The sequence below is a fragment of the Manis pentadactyla genome, chromosome 2 (assembly GCF_030020395.1).
Source record: "Manis pentadactyla isolate mManPen7 chromosome 2, mManPen7.hap1, whole genome shotgun sequence".
Classification (NCBI taxonomy): domain Eukaryota; kingdom Metazoa; phylum Chordata; class Mammalia; order Pholidota; family Manidae; genus Manis; species Manis pentadactyla.
The window spans coordinates 190794384-190812792 of record NC_080020.1 but is presented as its reverse complement, the minus strand read 5'-3'; positions in this window follow the sequence as shown (position 1 = coordinate 190812792).

The window sequence follows — 18409 nt, the reverse complement described above, 5'->3', positions numbered from 1 at the left end:
AAAATCAGTAAATTGGAAGATATAGCTGAAGAAATCTCAGAATGAAACATAAAAAGGTAAAAAGAAATATTGAAAAAGAAAGAGGCACAGTGCCGGGAGCCATGCTACTCGAGCTGTGTAGCAAAGCTCAGGCTGGAGGAAGACCCCCAAAAATCAAGGGCCTTTGCAGCTGGCTCCCCCTATTACCCACCTTGATTTTGTTCTTTTCCATTATACTATTGGCTTTGCTTTTGCTTGCATTTTTGCCAAAGACTAAGCTAACCTTTGATAAGCAGCACGGAAAGGAGGAGAACATAAACTTCCCAGAAGCTTTTCAGGACAGTGCTCCTGAAGAATAGAACACGCAGGGGCCAGATGGCGATCTTGGCATAGAATACCAAAACCTGCAGTCAGTTAGTCACATTGACTACCCCATCTCCACCTAAGTGGGAATGCCCCTTTTTTTGCAATGCTAGTGAAACTAGTGATGAAGAGTTTTATAGGAAAATTAGAGAAATAGAGTTATGGGGGAATACTGAATGGAATAACCCTGTCTGACACTTAATCAATCTTCTCATGTTTTCTTCCCTTTGCTACTTCTGTAGTTTTTCTTCTTCCTTCCTAATTACAGCCCTTTACTAGAATTCGTGCCTATACGTGAAATTACCAAGTAGCATAATTCTTCCAAGTGGTAAAGATACCTCAAGACAAGTGCTGGGCATAGAAGCCATGGAGCATAAATCTGCAAAGAAGTGAAAAACTAACCTTTTCAAAGAACATTACTTTTCTCTCACTTACCAGCTTTACATCTCCCTGTATGGCCCCGGAAGATGGCTGGTTAGCCAGAGACGGGTAAGATTCCTCAAGGGAGGAACAACCTAAGACAGGCACAGTCGCAGGGGGTCCATCAGGTGAGAAAATGGGGGCCAACAGAGGTGAGGCTTAGAACCTCACCCCCCCCAGTTTTGAGAGAATTGTCTACACCCGTGGATGTTTTGTTGCCCTTGTCTGGCCTGGATTAATACCTAGTCTATAGGCACAAACCTGATCATCTACACTTGCCTTCTTACAGTTCTAAATCATGCTTTCTATCTATATCTTGCATCTACCTATGATAGAATAAATATTATAAGGGGATAAAACGTACCCATTGCATTAGAAATATAGATGATGATACTGCCTAGCTAACTGTAGCAGTGAGTGACCCGTATTTCACCCTGAGCTGATAGACTCCACAGTCACTATTACATGCTGCACGTTTCTGTGGTCACATGCATTACTTAGAAACCGCTTTGCATAGAAACAGGAGACACAATAGAGTACATGTTGCTAGGAAAACTTTCGATCAAGGAACAGAAAAAGATCACCTGTCTAACACTTGGCTAATCATGTATAGATTAGAAGGAAACAGAAAGAAAAAAGTTTGCCTATACCTATTAATCAACTGCCTATACCAATTAATCAACAGAACAATAAAAAATAATCATATCCTTGTGCAAAATGGTATAAATAAAGCTGTCATCCATCGGCCCTTTGTCGAGAGACCACCTCCATCTGACTCTGTGTCCTGTCTCTCTGTGCACCGACTCCATCGCATCCTTTTGGGCTTCACACCCCCCAGCTGGAGCTGGACTCCAGCAGCGCAGGAATAGAATGTTACTGATTTCCAGAAAGATATAATAGAGGGCATATGAAATTTATGATAAAAATCACTATGATAGAGAGTACTATTTGTTCACGGTAACCAGTCTCCCCCTTTGCCTTATTCATAGAATCATCTGTTTTGTAGCTGGGTGATTTTATTTGGCTGCCCAGAATAAAGACAATATTTTCCAGCTTCTCTTGTACCTGGATTGACCATATGACTTATGTTCTTCACTGTAACCCAAATAGCATGTACAACTTCCAGAAATGTCCTTAAAGGGAGGAGGTAGTACTTCCTCTGTACTTTTTCCTTTCTAGTAGCTGGAATGCAGATGGCATGATTTAAGTTTTGAGTAGAGAGTCAACTTTTTGAGGAATAAACTATCTTGCATGAACTACTCTGACTTAGAGTTGTTTTTTATCACTTGCAGCAGAACCTAATCTAAGTTATGTAGTGATTGACAATTTTCTAGGATTAAAGAAAGATGTGAATCTTCAATTTGAAGGAGCAACTGTATTTTGAACTAGAGAATGAAATTAAATTCATATATGGACACACAATAGTAAAACCACAGAACATTAAATGTAAAGAGAAAAACTTCAAAAGTAAATCAGACTAGAGATTCTTACCTATAAGGAAAGACAACCATAATGGCAGCAGACTTTTAATCCACAGCAATAGATGCAAGAAGATAATGAAATACTTTGTTAAAAATGCTGAAGGTAATAATGGCCAACATGGAATTCCATGCTTAAAAGAATTATAATTGAGGCATGAGGACAAAATATAGACATTTTCAGATATACATAGATTAATAATAATAGCAACTGCTTATGTAAATAATAAAATTTTTACAAGGCAGTGTTCTAAGTGATTCATAAATTTTAACTCAGAATCTCTACAACAATGCCCTGAGGTAGATGCTATTAATATTACTATATTAGATGTGATGAAACTAAGATACAGGGAGGTTAAGTAACTTGCCTAAGGTCACACAGCTGGTAAGCAGCCAAATTGGTGTTGTCAGATAGCTGCATCTGGGGAGGTCTCTCCCAGTTCACTAGGTGAAACCTCAGCCTGGACTGGGGAGGGTTCTTGATTCTGATCAAGAAAGGCTTTTTGAACAGGTAGTACAAGAATAGGTAAGGAAGGAATTCATTAAAGTGAGAGTAGCCGTGAATGGCTCCAGCCATGCAGGAAGCAGAGAGCAACAAAGAACAAAGGGAGGAAAGGCAAATTCACTGAACTCCTGCTCAGCACAGGGCAGATCCCTTGCCAGCTCCTGAAGCCAGGGTTACCTGGTGTCCAGTGTCTGCTTGAATCTGCATAGCATGGGAACTATACCCCTACCACCCCAGGATTTGGGGGAGCCACAGAGCATTTGATGGAGAGAGATTATGTTTTGAGAACTTCCCAAAGGCAAAGAAAGGAGATTTTTTGGGCAGGCTACTGAAGAGCATGATCATACAGGTGCGGTCCTCGTCACCCAGATGAGGGGAACTTGTTAGACCAAATCAGAGATCTCAGTGGCTCTTCTCTACTTGTCTGAAGTAGGACAGAGAGAGAGCGAAGACTTGTGCTTAAGTCTAGAAAACAGAATGAAATAGCAAAGTAACAAGGACACCACAGAAGGGCTCAGAGACTCTTGCAGTAAGTTGAACAGTGAGAAGTCTTTATTTAAGGCAAAAGTATACATTTGAAGAAAGGGGTGTGTGGGCAACCTCAGAGAGGAGGAGCACCTAAGGGCTTAGGATTCTGTCTTTTAAGCCTTTCAAGAATGGGGCAAAGGGCCAGGGTAGGGCGTAGGCTTGGCTTGTGGCCTTATGATGTTTACCTCTAGTAGGAGACACTGTGTCACCATCCAGCCAGTCCTCTAGATATTCTTTCAGATGAATTTGACACAAGGAATTTCTTGATCCTGTTCTTCCCCAAGATAGTGGTTACTCTCAAGCAGTGGGGACATATCAGTTAGGACTGTTTTCCCTGCCTTAGTAGGATCAGTTATTGGCTTATTACCATAAATATGTTAGAAATCTCACCTCCTACCTTCCTGGTTTTTAAAATGGAATCTTAGCCTTAAAATGGAGTCTCTCCTGTTCTTACTATAATTTATATCTTGGCATTTTTAATCATAGGCAGGAAAAATTAATCATATTGTTTGTCCCATGTCCCTGCTCTGCCTCACTGGGATTCAAGCACAGGCATTCGGCTCCAGATTCTATGGTTTTAGTCACTCATAGTAAAAGAGTTAGTTACTCACAGCTCTTCACTGAAATTACTTCTAAAAGATATCATTGTAAAAACCAACAGTGACCCTGGACAGAAAAAGTATGATGTAGGAGGAAAACAAGACAAATAAATCAGCAAATCATATTGATTAATTAATGCATTAACTACAGAAACTGTTTTTTATGAAATGACTCTGATATTAGATTATAGGAGACATTTTTCTTGTGTCTTCATTTGCCAAAAGAAAATATTTGGCAATTCTATGTCAGTTCCCCCACAAATTTTGGTAATTTTCCTAGTCTGTGAAGTCACAAAGTCTGGAAACTTATTGTTTCAATCTATTGTGAAACAAAGGTTTTTGTGTGTGTGCTTTTTTTAAAGCAAATTTGCAAAATTTACCAGTATATCATACAAAAAAGATTTATTTGTAATAGGATATATTGTTGGGTATTTGTATTCATTATGTAAAGAAGACAGGCTGCATGTAACCATTAGTGAAGATTTGTTTTCCTAGAAACATTGCCCCAGCAAAGGGCAGGCTATAAATCAAAATGTAAAAAAAGGAGAAAGAAAACCTTTCCACTACAAAAATTCCTTGCTAACTTATTGAAATTTATGGAGAGAATGCTTTTTGCTGATAAATTTTATCAAGATGATCTACAATATTTCAGCCAGGAAGGTAGAGCCCAGTGCTGTTATGCCCACCTATGTCAAATATGGATAATATAACAAAACTGAACACTTCTGAAGAGTGAATTTTGTAAGAAACAGAGAATACACATTAGTTTTTTACCTGGTTCTAACAATTAATCTCTTTATTAAAAATTTTTCTTCAAATTACTCTGTAAACATTTTGAATTCTATAGATTGACAATGGCAGATGTTTTGCTTTACAGGTCACATAATTTCCTCATTCTCTAGTCAACTCTGCGTTAGAAAAAGATACCCCCAAAATGGTCCCCAGAGTTCTTCACTCTGTTTCACAATAATATACAAATGAATTGAAGAACTGTATGACCTATCACAGTTTTTTCATGACTAGAATCTTAATTGTAGCACTAACAAAAGTTGAATTTCCAGATCAAGTTCGTCTCTGAAAACAATTTCATTTTTAGGGTGCTTTTGTTTGCTTGATTTTGTTTTTGTCTTTCATAGCAGCAGCAGCTTCAGTGTTTCATTCTTGTAGGAGTGGGGGACAATGAGAAGGTATTTTTAAGTCAGCCTATAAAGTCAAAACTCCCTTGAAATTCCCTTACATTGTCTATAATATCCAATACATTTTGTTTTTGTATATACAAACACTAAACAATTTCACTGAGCTACAAGGACAAGAGGAAAATCCCTGTCAGATGTCTACCTGCCTGTAAGATTTGTTCCATTCTGTTTTTACTTTAGGTTTCTATAATCTGAGCACATACTTATGTAGTAAAGGATTAACCTTGCCCAAAGAGAGGTCTGGCCTTTGCTCTTGACTCCTGTGAGATAACTTCTAAGACACCTGAAATATATTTGTCATTCCTAGATTTGGGATTTAATGATATTCCTCTTGGTTTGAGCCTCTATCAAGAAATATGAAAAGCATGCCTTAATATTATACACTTCATTGCTCTCTCACTTTTAAACACACTGAGGAATAATATGTAACACCTCAGTTATACCACACAACCTTTGGCCTCAGTGATGGGAATTCTGATCCAATGTATTACCTGTTAATTACAACCTTGACAGTCACCCAGATGCCCTGTGACCCAATAAACTTCTGTGTCATACCTCTTTGTTTGCCAGTTACCAGCCTCTGTATCTCCAGTGTCCTCAGAGATCAGGCAGGTCATCTAAGTAAGGGAGTGGTATAAAAAACAGGCAGTTCTGATTTCTGGTACATCAGAGTAAAGACTCCACTCCCCCATAAAAGATATGAGAACATTGGTCAAAACTGTCAAAATTAATGGTCTCAAAGTTTATAACAATTGGAAAAGTATTTATTCAATAAAAATGACTGAATCTCTGCAAGAACAGTTAGCTCAGTGGTGTTTTAACTTGCCTTATTCCAATCCCACTCTCAAAAAGAATAAAACACTTAGTAATAAGTTTAATAAAAAAGTGCAAGACTTTTACACTGAAAAAAAGTCACAAAATATTGTTGAAAGAAATTAAAGAATATCTAAATAAATCAAAAGACAATATATGTTCATGGATTGAAACACTTAGTATTGTTAAAATGGCAGCAGTCCCCAAACTTGTTTACAGAGTGAATATAGTACCTTTCAAAATCCCTTGTGCCTTTTTTGCAGAAATTGAAGCTTATCCTAAAATCCATGTGAAAATCTAAGGGCCCCAGAATAGCCAAACAATCTTGAAAAAGAACAAAATTGAAGGACTCATACTCTCAGTTTTAAAACTTACTACAAAGCTACAGGAAGTCAAGACAGTGTAGTACTGGTATAAGCATAGATATATAGATCAATGGAAGAGAACTGAGATTCCAGAAATAAACTCACATGTCTATGATCAACTGATTTTCAACAAGGGTATCAAGACAGTTCAATGGGGGAAAGAATAGCTTTTTCAACAAATGGTGCTGGAGAACTGGATAGCCACCTGTGAAAGAATAAACCCTTCCCTTACATCTAACAAAAATTAACTCAAATGGATCACCAACCTAAATGTAAGAGCAAAAACTATAAAACTCTTAAAAATAAAACACATGTTTACATCTTTATCATCTTGGATTAGGTAATGATTTCTTCTTGCATATGAGAAACCAAAAGTACAAGAAACAAAAGAAAGCATAGGTAAGTTGGACAACTTTTGTGCTTCAGAGAACACCATTAAAAAAGTGAAAAGTCAACCCACTGGAGAAAATATTTGCAAATCATGCAGAGACTTGTATCCAAAACATATGAACAGCTAATAAACTTAGCAATTTAAAAAATGCCCAATTAAAAAATCAGCAAAAGATCTGAACAAACACTTCTCCAAGAAGCTATATAAATGGACAATAAATACATGAAAAGATTCTCAACATCATGGGCCATTAAGGAAATGCAAATCAAAAACCACGGTGAAAAAAACTACTTCATCACCAGGATGGCAAAATCAAGAAGGCTACAAGTGTTATCAAGGATGTAGAGAAATTGGAAACCTCATTCACTGTTGATAGGATTATAATGTGGGTACAGCCACTTTAAAAATATTTTGGGAGTTCTTCAGAAAGTTAAACACAAAGCTGCCATACAACCCAGCAATTCCACTCACAGGTATATACCAAAGAAAACAAATTAATATATTCACACAAAAACCTGTACACAAATGCTCATGGCAGCATTATTTATAATAAGCAGAAGCAAAAATAACCTAAATGTCCATCAGTTTATGAATGAATAAACAAAATGCAGTATCCCCGTACAATGCAAAATTATTCAGCCACAAAAAGGAATGAAGTACTGATACACACTACAACATGGACAAACACTGAAAATACGCTAAGTGAAAGAAACCAGACACAAAAGGCCATAAGTTTTTTATTCCATTTAAAGGGAATGTCCAAAACAGATAAATCCACAAAGACCAAAGTACATTGATGGCTGCCAGGGTCTAGTGGTGGGAGAGGGGGCAGGAGGAGTGACTGCTAATGGGCACAAGATTTCTTTCTGAGGCGATGAAAATGTTCTGCAGTCAGACAGTGGTGAACAGTGTGCAACCTTGTAATAAAAACCACTGAATTCCATACTTAAAAAAAAATTATTTTGCAGTACATGCAAAGAAATGCACAATCTTAGGGTACAGCTTGACGTATTCTGACATGTGTATACACTTATACAACCATCACCCAGATCAAGATATCAAATATTCTATTTTTTTTCCCTTTTTACCTATTTCTCCCAACCTCCCACTCTTCCCTATGGCAACCAGTCTGTTCTATTTTGTTAATTTTTGTTTTTTTAGATTCCATATATAAATGAAGTCTATGATATTTGCCTTTCTCTGCCTGACTTATTTCACTTAGCATACTACTCTCTAGGTCCACCCATGTTGCTGCAAATGACAAGATTTTGTTCTTTTTAATGGCTGGATAATATTCCATTGTATGTATGTACCACATCTTTTTAACCTCATCTATTGATGGACATATAGGTTGCTTCCATATCTTGACTACTATAAATAATGCTGTGATAAACACAGGAATGCAAATACCTTTTTGAATTAGTGACTTTGTTTTCTTTGAGTAAATTCCCAGAAATGGAATTGCTAGGTCTTACGGTATTCCTACTTTTAGTTTCTTGAGAAACCTTCACACTGCTTTCCATAGTGGCTGCACCAGTTTATATTCTCATCAAGAGTGTGTGAAGATTCCCTTTCCTCTACATCCTTGCCAACATTGATTATTTTTGTTTTTTCTTATCTTGTTGATGTTTTAGCCACTCTGACTGGTATGAGGTGATAACTCATTGTGGTTTTGATTTGCATTTCCCTGATAATTAGTGATGTTGAGCATCTTTTCATGTGCCTGTTGACCATCTGTATTTCTTTGGAAAAATATCCCAGAACTCTGCTCATTTTTAATCAGATTACCTGTTTCCTTGCTGTTGAGTTGTATGAGTTCTTTGTATATTTTGGATATTAGCCCCTTATTGGATATATCATTTGCAAATATATTCTCCCATCAGTAGGTTGCCTTTTCGTTTTTGATGATTTAGATTCACAACCTTTGCTGTGCAGAAACTTTTTAGTTTAATGTAGTCCTACTTGTTTATTTTTGCTTTTGTTTCCCTTGCCTGGGGAGACATATCTAGAAAAGAATTACTAATGCCAATGTTCAGCAGTGTATTGCCTGTGTTTTCCTCTAGGACTTTTATGGGTTCAGATCTTAATATTTAGTTCTTTAATCCATTTTGAGTTTATTTTTGTGTATGGTATAAACAGTGCCCTCGTTTCATTCTTTTGCATGTAGCTGTCATTTTCCCAACACCATTTATTGAAGACACTGTCTTTTCCCCATTGTATATTCTTCCCTCCCCTGTCATAAATTAATTGACCATATAGGTGTGGGTTTATTTCTGGGCTATTCTGTTCCATTGCTCTGTGTATCTAGTCTTGGGCCAGTACCATATTGTTTTGATTACTGTAGTTTCATATTTCATAGTACAGTTTGAAGTCAGGGAGCATGATACCACCAGCTTATTCTTTCTCAAGACTGCTTTGGGACTTCTGTGGTTCCATGCAAATTTGAGGATTATTTGCACTAGTCCTGTGAATTCTACACATTAAAATAGTGAATTTTTATTGCATGTGAATTATATATCTCAATAAAGTTGTTATTTAAAAAAAAGTAACAAGGAACTGTGGAGTTCAGGCTTCTTCTGAAGAAATCATAATTAAGAAACATTTTTAATACAGGGCTTGTCACATAAAATACTGTTGCTGCTGGACTCAGACCTTAGGCCTCAAGTATGCATCCTCTAAGAAGGTTTACCTCTTTACACCAGGCCTCTTAGAGACACTGGCCCTCGTGACTGGGAAGGAGGATGAGGAGGGGGTTTTTCCACTAAACTGGGTTATCATCTCTTGGATATCACCCTCTTTATCTCCCATATATAGGGCCTGGTCAGAAGAGCAGCACAATAGAGCCTGGGGTGTTTCCCTAGCCTAGTTATACCCTTCTCTGATGTACCTCTGCCATACCTGGGAATATTGCTTCTAACCCTCCCTCAGTAGGGCAAGTCAATCAAGTCTAACCCAACTGTCTTTTCAACCTTCTTCAAAATCTTGAATCCTCTCAACACCAAGTCCCAGCTTCCCCAGAAGCTGCCCAATCACTTTACTGTTACTTACTCACCTGTGGTGCTGCGTACCTTATACATAGGAAGCACACCTGGCCACAAGAACCTTCAACCATTGCACTGGGCCACAGAATAATATTTCTCTCATAATAAACTTAAATCCTCAATTTACCAACAAATAAAATAAAATAAAAAATTGACATAGACAAACTTTCACAAATTTGTGTAGGGATGTGTCTGTTCATCTGTCTGAAGTGAGATGATCCTAAATTTACATACATTTTGACTCATATTATCTAAAAGTAATCCTCTCTCAGTAGGCTAAGAAAAACCCTGAAGATCTCTGGGGAGGCAGCTGGGACCAAATCTAAATTAAATGTTGAAAAATCTGGTTTCTAACTCCAAGGCAGGTCTTGGAACAGACCATCTCATATATAAACATCAATTTGCTAATCCATGAAGTGAGAACAATTATATTCAGCTCTGCCTTAAGTCACAGGTGATCGTAAGGACCAAACTGGGGATAAAAATTGATTCAAAAGTGCTTTAAAATTTGTAAAAGAGCAGATAGATGTAGGATTTCTGTATCTCATCTTTGAAGTCATAATCCTATGAAAATTCTACCTGGCAAATAAAACTGGCTGTTTAATAACTAAGACAATTCCTTGGTTACAGTGAAGCACTGTTTTGAGGGGAGGAAAAAGACTACTACTGAATGCATTTACTTTCATGTGTATATGTATATATATGAAAAAATTTCCTAGGTCACAGTACAGTTTATAAATCAGTGTCATGCTGACATTTCTCATTACACTGGTAAAAAGAAAACCACAGGCCTAAAATGGAGTTGCTTATGTTAACTTCCTGTGTCAGCAAACTAAGACTAAATACTTAACCTAACTGAGTTTCAACATCCCCAGAAATTTAACTTTGCTTCAGCCAATCTGGAGTTTCCTGCTCAGCACCAGGAGGTAATCCACTGATAGAGCCCTTCCGTTCCCCTGAGGAGGGCGACCTTGACTGAACAGTGCATTCTTCACGAATAATTTCCTTTTTTTCCGGGTCCCTCTGCCTTAAAACACTTTCCTTTTCTGCAGCTCGACAGAGTTTCTTTATATTTGGGATGTGGTATTTGCTGATTCATGAATTGTTGAATAAAGCCAATTTGATCTTTAAATTTATTCAGATGAATATTGTTTCTTAAAGCCACCAATTACACCAAAGTTGCCAAGAGTTGTTAAAAGAATTCAGTGATAACAAAGAAGGGTGTCCTACCACAGGAAGGGCAAGCAGGATGTTCCTTTCTTCATCTTGCTCTTAATATTATGCCAATAAATTCACAGAGTATAAAGAGACATAGTAGTTCTATCCTACTATAGTCCTGTATTTCATTTCAGTGCTGCCAAGAAGAAAAAAAGACTCAATATTACATTTTCAAAAAAAGAAGAGGGAAAGGAGATAAAACTCCCTACCATCTCTATGAGACTTGTGGAAATCATGGTAAGTTAATTACAAAAAGTACTTTGTGTATTCCTTTAAAAGTGCATCCCAAGTATTAGTTGTTATTTCAGTGCTTAAAAAACCCATGTAAAGAAGAGTAGCAAGTTTGTTAACTCAGCTTGTTGCATAGCTGATGATGTTTTTTTATTTTTCCACCCAGGATTCCACCCCTCAGAATCTGAATTGGACAAGAACCCACATAATTTGTTGGAAACCCACAAATCTGTGAGTAGTTCTGCCTGGTGACTTCCTAAACTAACTATGGTCAGCTTAAACTAGGGGAAAAGGTGAAATAGTTCCACTGGTCTTAAGAAAAAGAAGTTCTGTTTTGGGGACCCCTTCCCTTGTGATGTGGGTAGAGGGGAAACATGGGTTGGGGCCAGGCTGGGACCCACTGAGGCCAGTTCCTGACATTCGAGGGAACTTGCTGGAAGCTTTGAGAGGTGAGATACAATTCCTGGAGACAGAGTCTGCCAGGTAGCTTTGGCCATATCCAGGCATCCTGCCAAGTAAACTTTTTTTATTGTTAGCAAATGTCACTCCACCCAAGGCAGGATTTTCAGATTCCTTGGATGAACGGAACTTCCAGTTGCTCCTTGTTTTGTGAAGTGTGTTATGACAGGCATTTGATCTGCTGCTCCTTTGTAATTCAGGAAAAATTCCTCAGGGCCCAGAGGGTGACCTTTAACAGAAAGGAGCAGACATTGTTACTCCTTTCCAGGTGGTTCAGGGTCTCTGATGGGTGGATAGATCCATTTTCTCACAGAGGTGTCAATGTTTTGGAAGTCAAAGAAGAAGAGAAAATCTGTCACTTTCTGAGTATTTCCTTTGTTTCTGAGCCCCAATGTCAAGGAAGAAGAGAAAACCTGTCACTTTCTGAATATTTCCTTTGTTTCTGAGCCCCAAAATAGGAAGATGGGGTAGGAAGATAGGGAAAAGTACTGAGCTCAGCCTGAGTACCTAGGGATGGAGAGGCACCCCCCTTTAGGTACCCCCACTGGGGACTAAGTCTTCACCAGGGTGCTGGCTTGTGTTGGATTTTTAGGAGAAAGGCAGGCCTGTCTTTTTTCAGCACTCCCCCCACAGCTTTCTGGGCCTCTCTCCAGGCCAGGAAAGGGGGCAGGAACATCTGGACCTGGCATCTGCTCTGTTCCTGGGTCCTGAGGGAGGAGAGGGTGCACTGATGTGTCCAATCTGGGTTTCTAATGGGCTTTGCGGAAAGGGATACACCCCACCCCACCTCACCCCACCCCTATTCCAGAGCAAATACAACAGTCTGGAAATTTCAAGCAGGAAGGCCATGCCCGCAGGAGTCCCACAGGCTGTTGCAGTTGTCCGCTTCTTGCTTCCAGTAAATTTCAGACATGCCGGTGGTGGGCGAGGATGGAGGCAGCCACAGAGGCATCTCCCAGGAGGGCAACACCAGCACCAGAAGCACAGTGGCTTTGCCAGGAAGCTCATGCTACAGTGCGGGTGAGTGCAGGAGTGGGCCTGAGCATGCTCCTGCCCAGGGAGCTGCTGTGCTGCCGTGGGAAGAGATGAGTCTAGGGAAGCAGGAAAGCGGGTTTCTAGGCTCCAGCTCTGCCACCTTCCAGCTGTGTGACCTTTGGAACATCACCGAACCTCTCAGGGTCACATTCCTTCATCTGCTAATGATGATAATGTAACGGCTACATGAGACAGTCATAGTGAGGAATAAATGAGATAATACACGTGAAATACTTTGTGAATAGTAGTAGCTGCTAACATATATTGAGGGTGCTGTGTGCCTGGTACAGTTCCATGAACTTCACATCTTAACTAGAATCCTCAGCAACCCTCACTGAAGGTTACTATTATTATGTCCACTAAAATGGAACAATAGATAAGAAAAATGGGGCATAGATATTAAGTAACTGGCCTGTGGTCAAACTGTCAATATGCAAGTAGAGCTGGTATTCAAACCCAGGTGGTCTGATTCCAAGTTGTCCCTCTTACCCTAGCAATCATGTTATAATGTGGGAAATTCACCATGCATATGCATCTCTGAGGCTGCCTTCATCCTTCATCTAATATTCAATCAGTTACTGAGATTTGTATTTGTGTCTCCTATTTGTCCTCTTGTTTTTTATTCTCTCAAACTCACTGCAGTGTCTTTAAAACAAGGCCTGAAACTTTTTGACATTCCTCCTAGAGAGAGTCTGTGTCCCCCTCCCCTTGAACCTGGGTGACTTGTGACTGCTTAAACCAAGAGACCAAGGCAGAAGTGATGACATCAGATTTCCAAGGCTACGTCATAAAAGGCCATTGCTTACTGTACACCAAGCCACCATGTAAGAAATCTGACTTGTTCAGGTCTGCCTTGTAGGGAAGGCCACAGGTAGGCATTCTAGCCAGCAGTCCTGGCTGAGCCCAGCCTCCCAGTCTTCTCCACCAAGTTACCAGAGATGTAAATGAAAAAGTCATCTTGGACGTGGCTCCTAAAGCTCCAGCTATTCCATTTGAGTCATCCCCAGTCTGTCCAATGGAGGCCCCAGATTGGGGAGCAAAGATGAGCCACACCAATTTGGAGAATAAAAAAAAATTGTTGTCGTTTGCCACTGAGTTTTGGGTCATTTATTGTACTGCAGTAGAAACTGGAATGCTCATTATGCCCCAAACCAAACTCATCCCTGCCTCCTATGACCCCCCCTGTATATTTCTGCCTTTCAGTTAATGGCATCATAGGTCACCCAATGGGTCAGAAACTTTCATGTTCCATCCAATTAGTCACCAAGTTCTATTTCTTCCATCTGTTTCCTGTTTCCTATTTTACTACCTCTGCCTTACTTAAGTCAGGAGCTTAATCATTTCAATCTTTTATAGACAAGGGTATCCTAACTTGTCTGCCTTTAGCTTCTCACACCCTGTCCACTGTCTGCACTGCTCCTGGAGCCAGTCTTAGCAGAGTCACCTAAGTCTGATCAGTCTCAGCCTTACTGAAAAATTAAAGGCTCTCCTCTGCCAGAAGGACTTATAAGACCTTCAAAGTCGGGCAGCCTCTCTCCAGTCAACCATCCCCACCCAGCCTGATGTCCTGCTCACACCTGGAGCTACTCACGCTTTCCAGAACATACCAGGCACATTCATGCTCTGTGCCTTTAACTACGCTATTCCCTCTGCCTGCCCTGGCCATGCCTGCACACTTCTGCTTGTAACATTTTTCTATTTCTCCAAGTCCTAGCTCAGATATTACCCTCTCTGAAACTCCCCCTCTACCAACCCCAAGCAGAACAAACTGTTCCTTCCTGTTCCTCCTATTGTTTGGGTGGGGTTTTTGTAACGCCTACTTGTTTGTTTGTCCTACACTCTGTAGCTTCAGGGCCTGCTACGTAGCCTGCCTGGTATGCACTCTGTTCTCTGTCGATGATTCTAGTGTATCCACTCTTGCTGCCCTAATTCAGAGAATAATCTTTACCCTAATATAATTTGTCTTCTTAAAATACAGTTCACCTCCCCTTCAAAGATGTAGGTGAATGAAGACAGAACTCCTTAGCATGATCCCCAAGACCTACACCTATGGCTTTGCACTGAAGGAGACTTGGGAGTAAAGGTCAAACAGTTCAAGTTACCCAGAAATTGGGTGGATTAGCATGTCATCCACCTCTGCTGTTTCTGACCCTCTTCCTCTTTTACCCAGATACTTCTCCAGCATGGTACTGTCCTCAGTTTTTAAATTTCTACTTATGTTTATCTTCCTAATAGTTTCTTTCTCTTGGACAAAATCTATTTCTCCCATGCTGTCACTGAGTTTCCCCATCAAGTCTCCAGATAAGCCATGAGGTTATATTTGTTTCTGAGTGTTAGACAGAAAGTTCAGCTTCTTTACTGTCCACTGTTAGGTAATGGTTTATAGATTATAGACACCTGAGATCCTAAGTATTGTTTCTTGCCTCCTTTCCAATCATCTTAACCTGTATTTTACTGTGCAACAGGAGCCCTGCAATGCACCTTTCTCTTATACTCAACACTCTCTATAGTAATTAGTTTTATAGTTTTATCTGAACATTTCTTCCTTTACACTGTAATTCTTACAGATGGAATCCTAAAATGCTGAAAATGGGAGTCTCTTCTTTTCACTCATTCTATTATGAGATATTTCAGCAATTATATATATCCACACAGTGGGAGTTCTATTTAAAACAAAGTATTTTAAGTAATTAACTTTAAGTTACCTGGTTGAAGAAAGATATTTAATAATTGTTTGAACATCCACAGTTCCCGTGATCATTGATGGTCGCTTAAAGTAAAAAGAAAAACTATTTCAATGCAAAAGGAGCATTTGGATTTTAATATTTTAAGTAAAGGCAACGCTTTACTTTGATAATGCTTAGGGAGAACCAATAAATATATCTTATTCTCAGGAAATAACTAATTCCTTCCAAAATAACAATATAGTTAGTCACCATTTAAAGAACTTAAACATCGACCAGTTAGTCGTTCTCATTTTGGCTCCTTTAGAAAAATGTTACATGACCCAAAACGTGAGTGAGAAAGAGAAGGTTGGGCCAAGCCTAAGCTTGAAAGTAGAGGTCACTTTTCAAACACAGAGCACTTGACAGATTTCTATTATTTTTTTCTTTTTACTTAGCATAAAGATAGAAGAAACCAGTGCTAAATTTTGGCTCCAGAGCAATTGATGAAATAAACATGTCAAGACCCCCTTTCCATTTCCTATTCAGCTCCTCCACTCCACCCCCTGCAGTTTTCTACACTGCATTCCGCCCCACCCATCTATGAAAGCATTTATTAATCTTATTGGAAAAATTATTTTTGCTTTGCTTCCACACATAATTGAATATGTAGTAAAGTATTTTTTAAAATCTGGCTATCTTTTTACAACATCAATCAGTCAAACTTTCAAGGCTTCTTTTTCTCCTTAAGGCTCTCTGGTTACCTTATCAGCATTTCAAAATATCAAAGACACTAAATCCAGAAAACTTGAAGGAATACATCAAACTTATTTATAAAAGAATGTAAAATGTTAATATGCCCCAAAATATAACTTTAATTAAGTTGAAAGATAAACGGAAAAGTGAGAGAAAATATTTGTAGCACCTGACAAAATATTAACATCCCTAATACATAAAGATATAAAAAGCTGTTAAAGAGCTCATACAAATCACTTAAATTAAGTCAGTGTAAACTAACAGGAAAGTGGGCAAAAAGCATAAACAAGCAATGCAAAGAAGAAATATAAAAAATGAGTAAACAGTGTTACACAATTGCAAAATAAGAAGATACAAGTTTTCACTTGAGATGGACCAAAATTCAAGATTGTTCATAGAAAATGTTGGTAAAAAATGAGGGAGGAAATATGTACTTTAACTATAATGCTGTGGGAATATAAATAGGTACAAATCTTCTGTAGGGTAATTTGACAAAAGTTATCAAAATTACAAATGCACATAGATTTTTACTGTATAATTTTATTCCTTTATAGTTAACCTATAGAAATAAGTGCACAAGTAAATGAGCATATTTATATGGGTATTTATTTTACTGAATTATTTTAGTTGTAAATAATTTAAGAAAACTACAATATTCTTCAATAAGGAACTCTTGAAATACATTATGGTATATCTGCACAATGGAATTCTCTATTATACATTCAAAGTATGGGCTTGATCTTCTCCAAGATATACTGTGAACAGAGCAAGTCACAAAACTATTTATACAGATAGTATGATCCGATTTTTTACCTAAAAATTTTCAAATCATGTAGATGAGTGTGTGTGTGTGTGTGAGAATGCAGATAAACTTCTGAGAGGATACACACCACAGTGTGCTTATCCCTGGAAAGTAGGGATAAAGAAACAACTCCTTTTTAGCTTTATAGTCGTAAATATTGCTTAAAAATTTTAGTGACATGAATCGCTTTCTAAATGTTTGACAAAAACAACTGAAGAGAAATAATATCCAAAGAAATCCTAACTTTATTCCTGTCATGAATATCAACCCGCCCTGCTTTGAGGATCCCTTAAAGACCATGTTCACCTTATAATTTCTAGTTTAGTTTACAGCCCTTCTCTTATCACAGGAATAGAGATATTAGTTTTTTCATTGGAGGCTATAAGTTCCATTTTTGACCCTCTTCCCTGTTATTCTGTCTTATTCATTTCCAGACACCTTATTCCAGTGGAGATAAATCTGAACTTTGGTGAAGGTCACCCAAAATAAACCAGGGTATACTCACTTGGGCAATGGGGTGGGAGTGCCCAGAATCAGGAGCACAAAGTAAGTTAAAGCAGAGCCAGCCAGACACCATATCCTGCAACCTACTATGAATGTGTGTTCACATACCTCATAACTCAGGTCAGCCACTGGTTGGCCATTTTCACTGAGGCCCAGGAAACAGTATTCTGGAAAAGGCATTAACCATGTTCCAAGGCTTCTGTCAGTTTATCCTTGTAAGTACAAGAAGTAAGGCTTGGTTTTCCTTGAGAACAAAGATGCCACCTTCCAGGATCATTGTAAAGCTCACACAAGACTGTATGCCACAGTTCTGTGAATGGCCAAGTGTTCTTCTCAGGTAAGGTCTTCACTACTCACCTTACCAACATTCCAAAGGACTTCCTGCTGCCCTGCTCTGCTGGTAAGTCTCTATTGAGTGCATAAGACTCTTGGGCTTACAAAAGATATTCATCCATCAGTCTTTGTGGACTATTCATTTCTTTATAAAGGGAATTCATGGCAAGAGCTGCATGGAGATTACCCAGTGGTGTGTTGGTCAATGTTTAACAACCAGCTCTCCTGGAGAAACTACATCCTGGTTTATAATATTTGCTGATTTCCACAGTGTAGCTACAACTTCTATGGCTGATTTCAAGATATCAACAAAATGTCATTGAATAAAGAAGAGATGCACACAACAGCATACCATTATATAGTATTTCTATCTCAAGAGGAGAGGTAATAGAAAAATGTAATAATTAGAAAGTGATGAATTATATTTATGACATCTGTTTTTAAAGTAATTTATTTAATCATAAGTTTATATAATTTAATATCTTATAAGGGCTGGATTTAATAACTGGCTCACAAAATTCCTGAAAATTTAACAACTGGCTCTTGTAAGCCAACAACAGCCAGCTCCAGCACATCCCTGAGACTACTGTACTGCAAGATGGTGTGGGTACTCTTTTTCTCAGAAATATCAGTCATTACTTTCATAATGAAAACGCAGATCCCCCTATGTTTTGGACAATACAAATGTCAAGAGAAGGCATCTTTATGCTGATGCTTGTGTCTATATTCA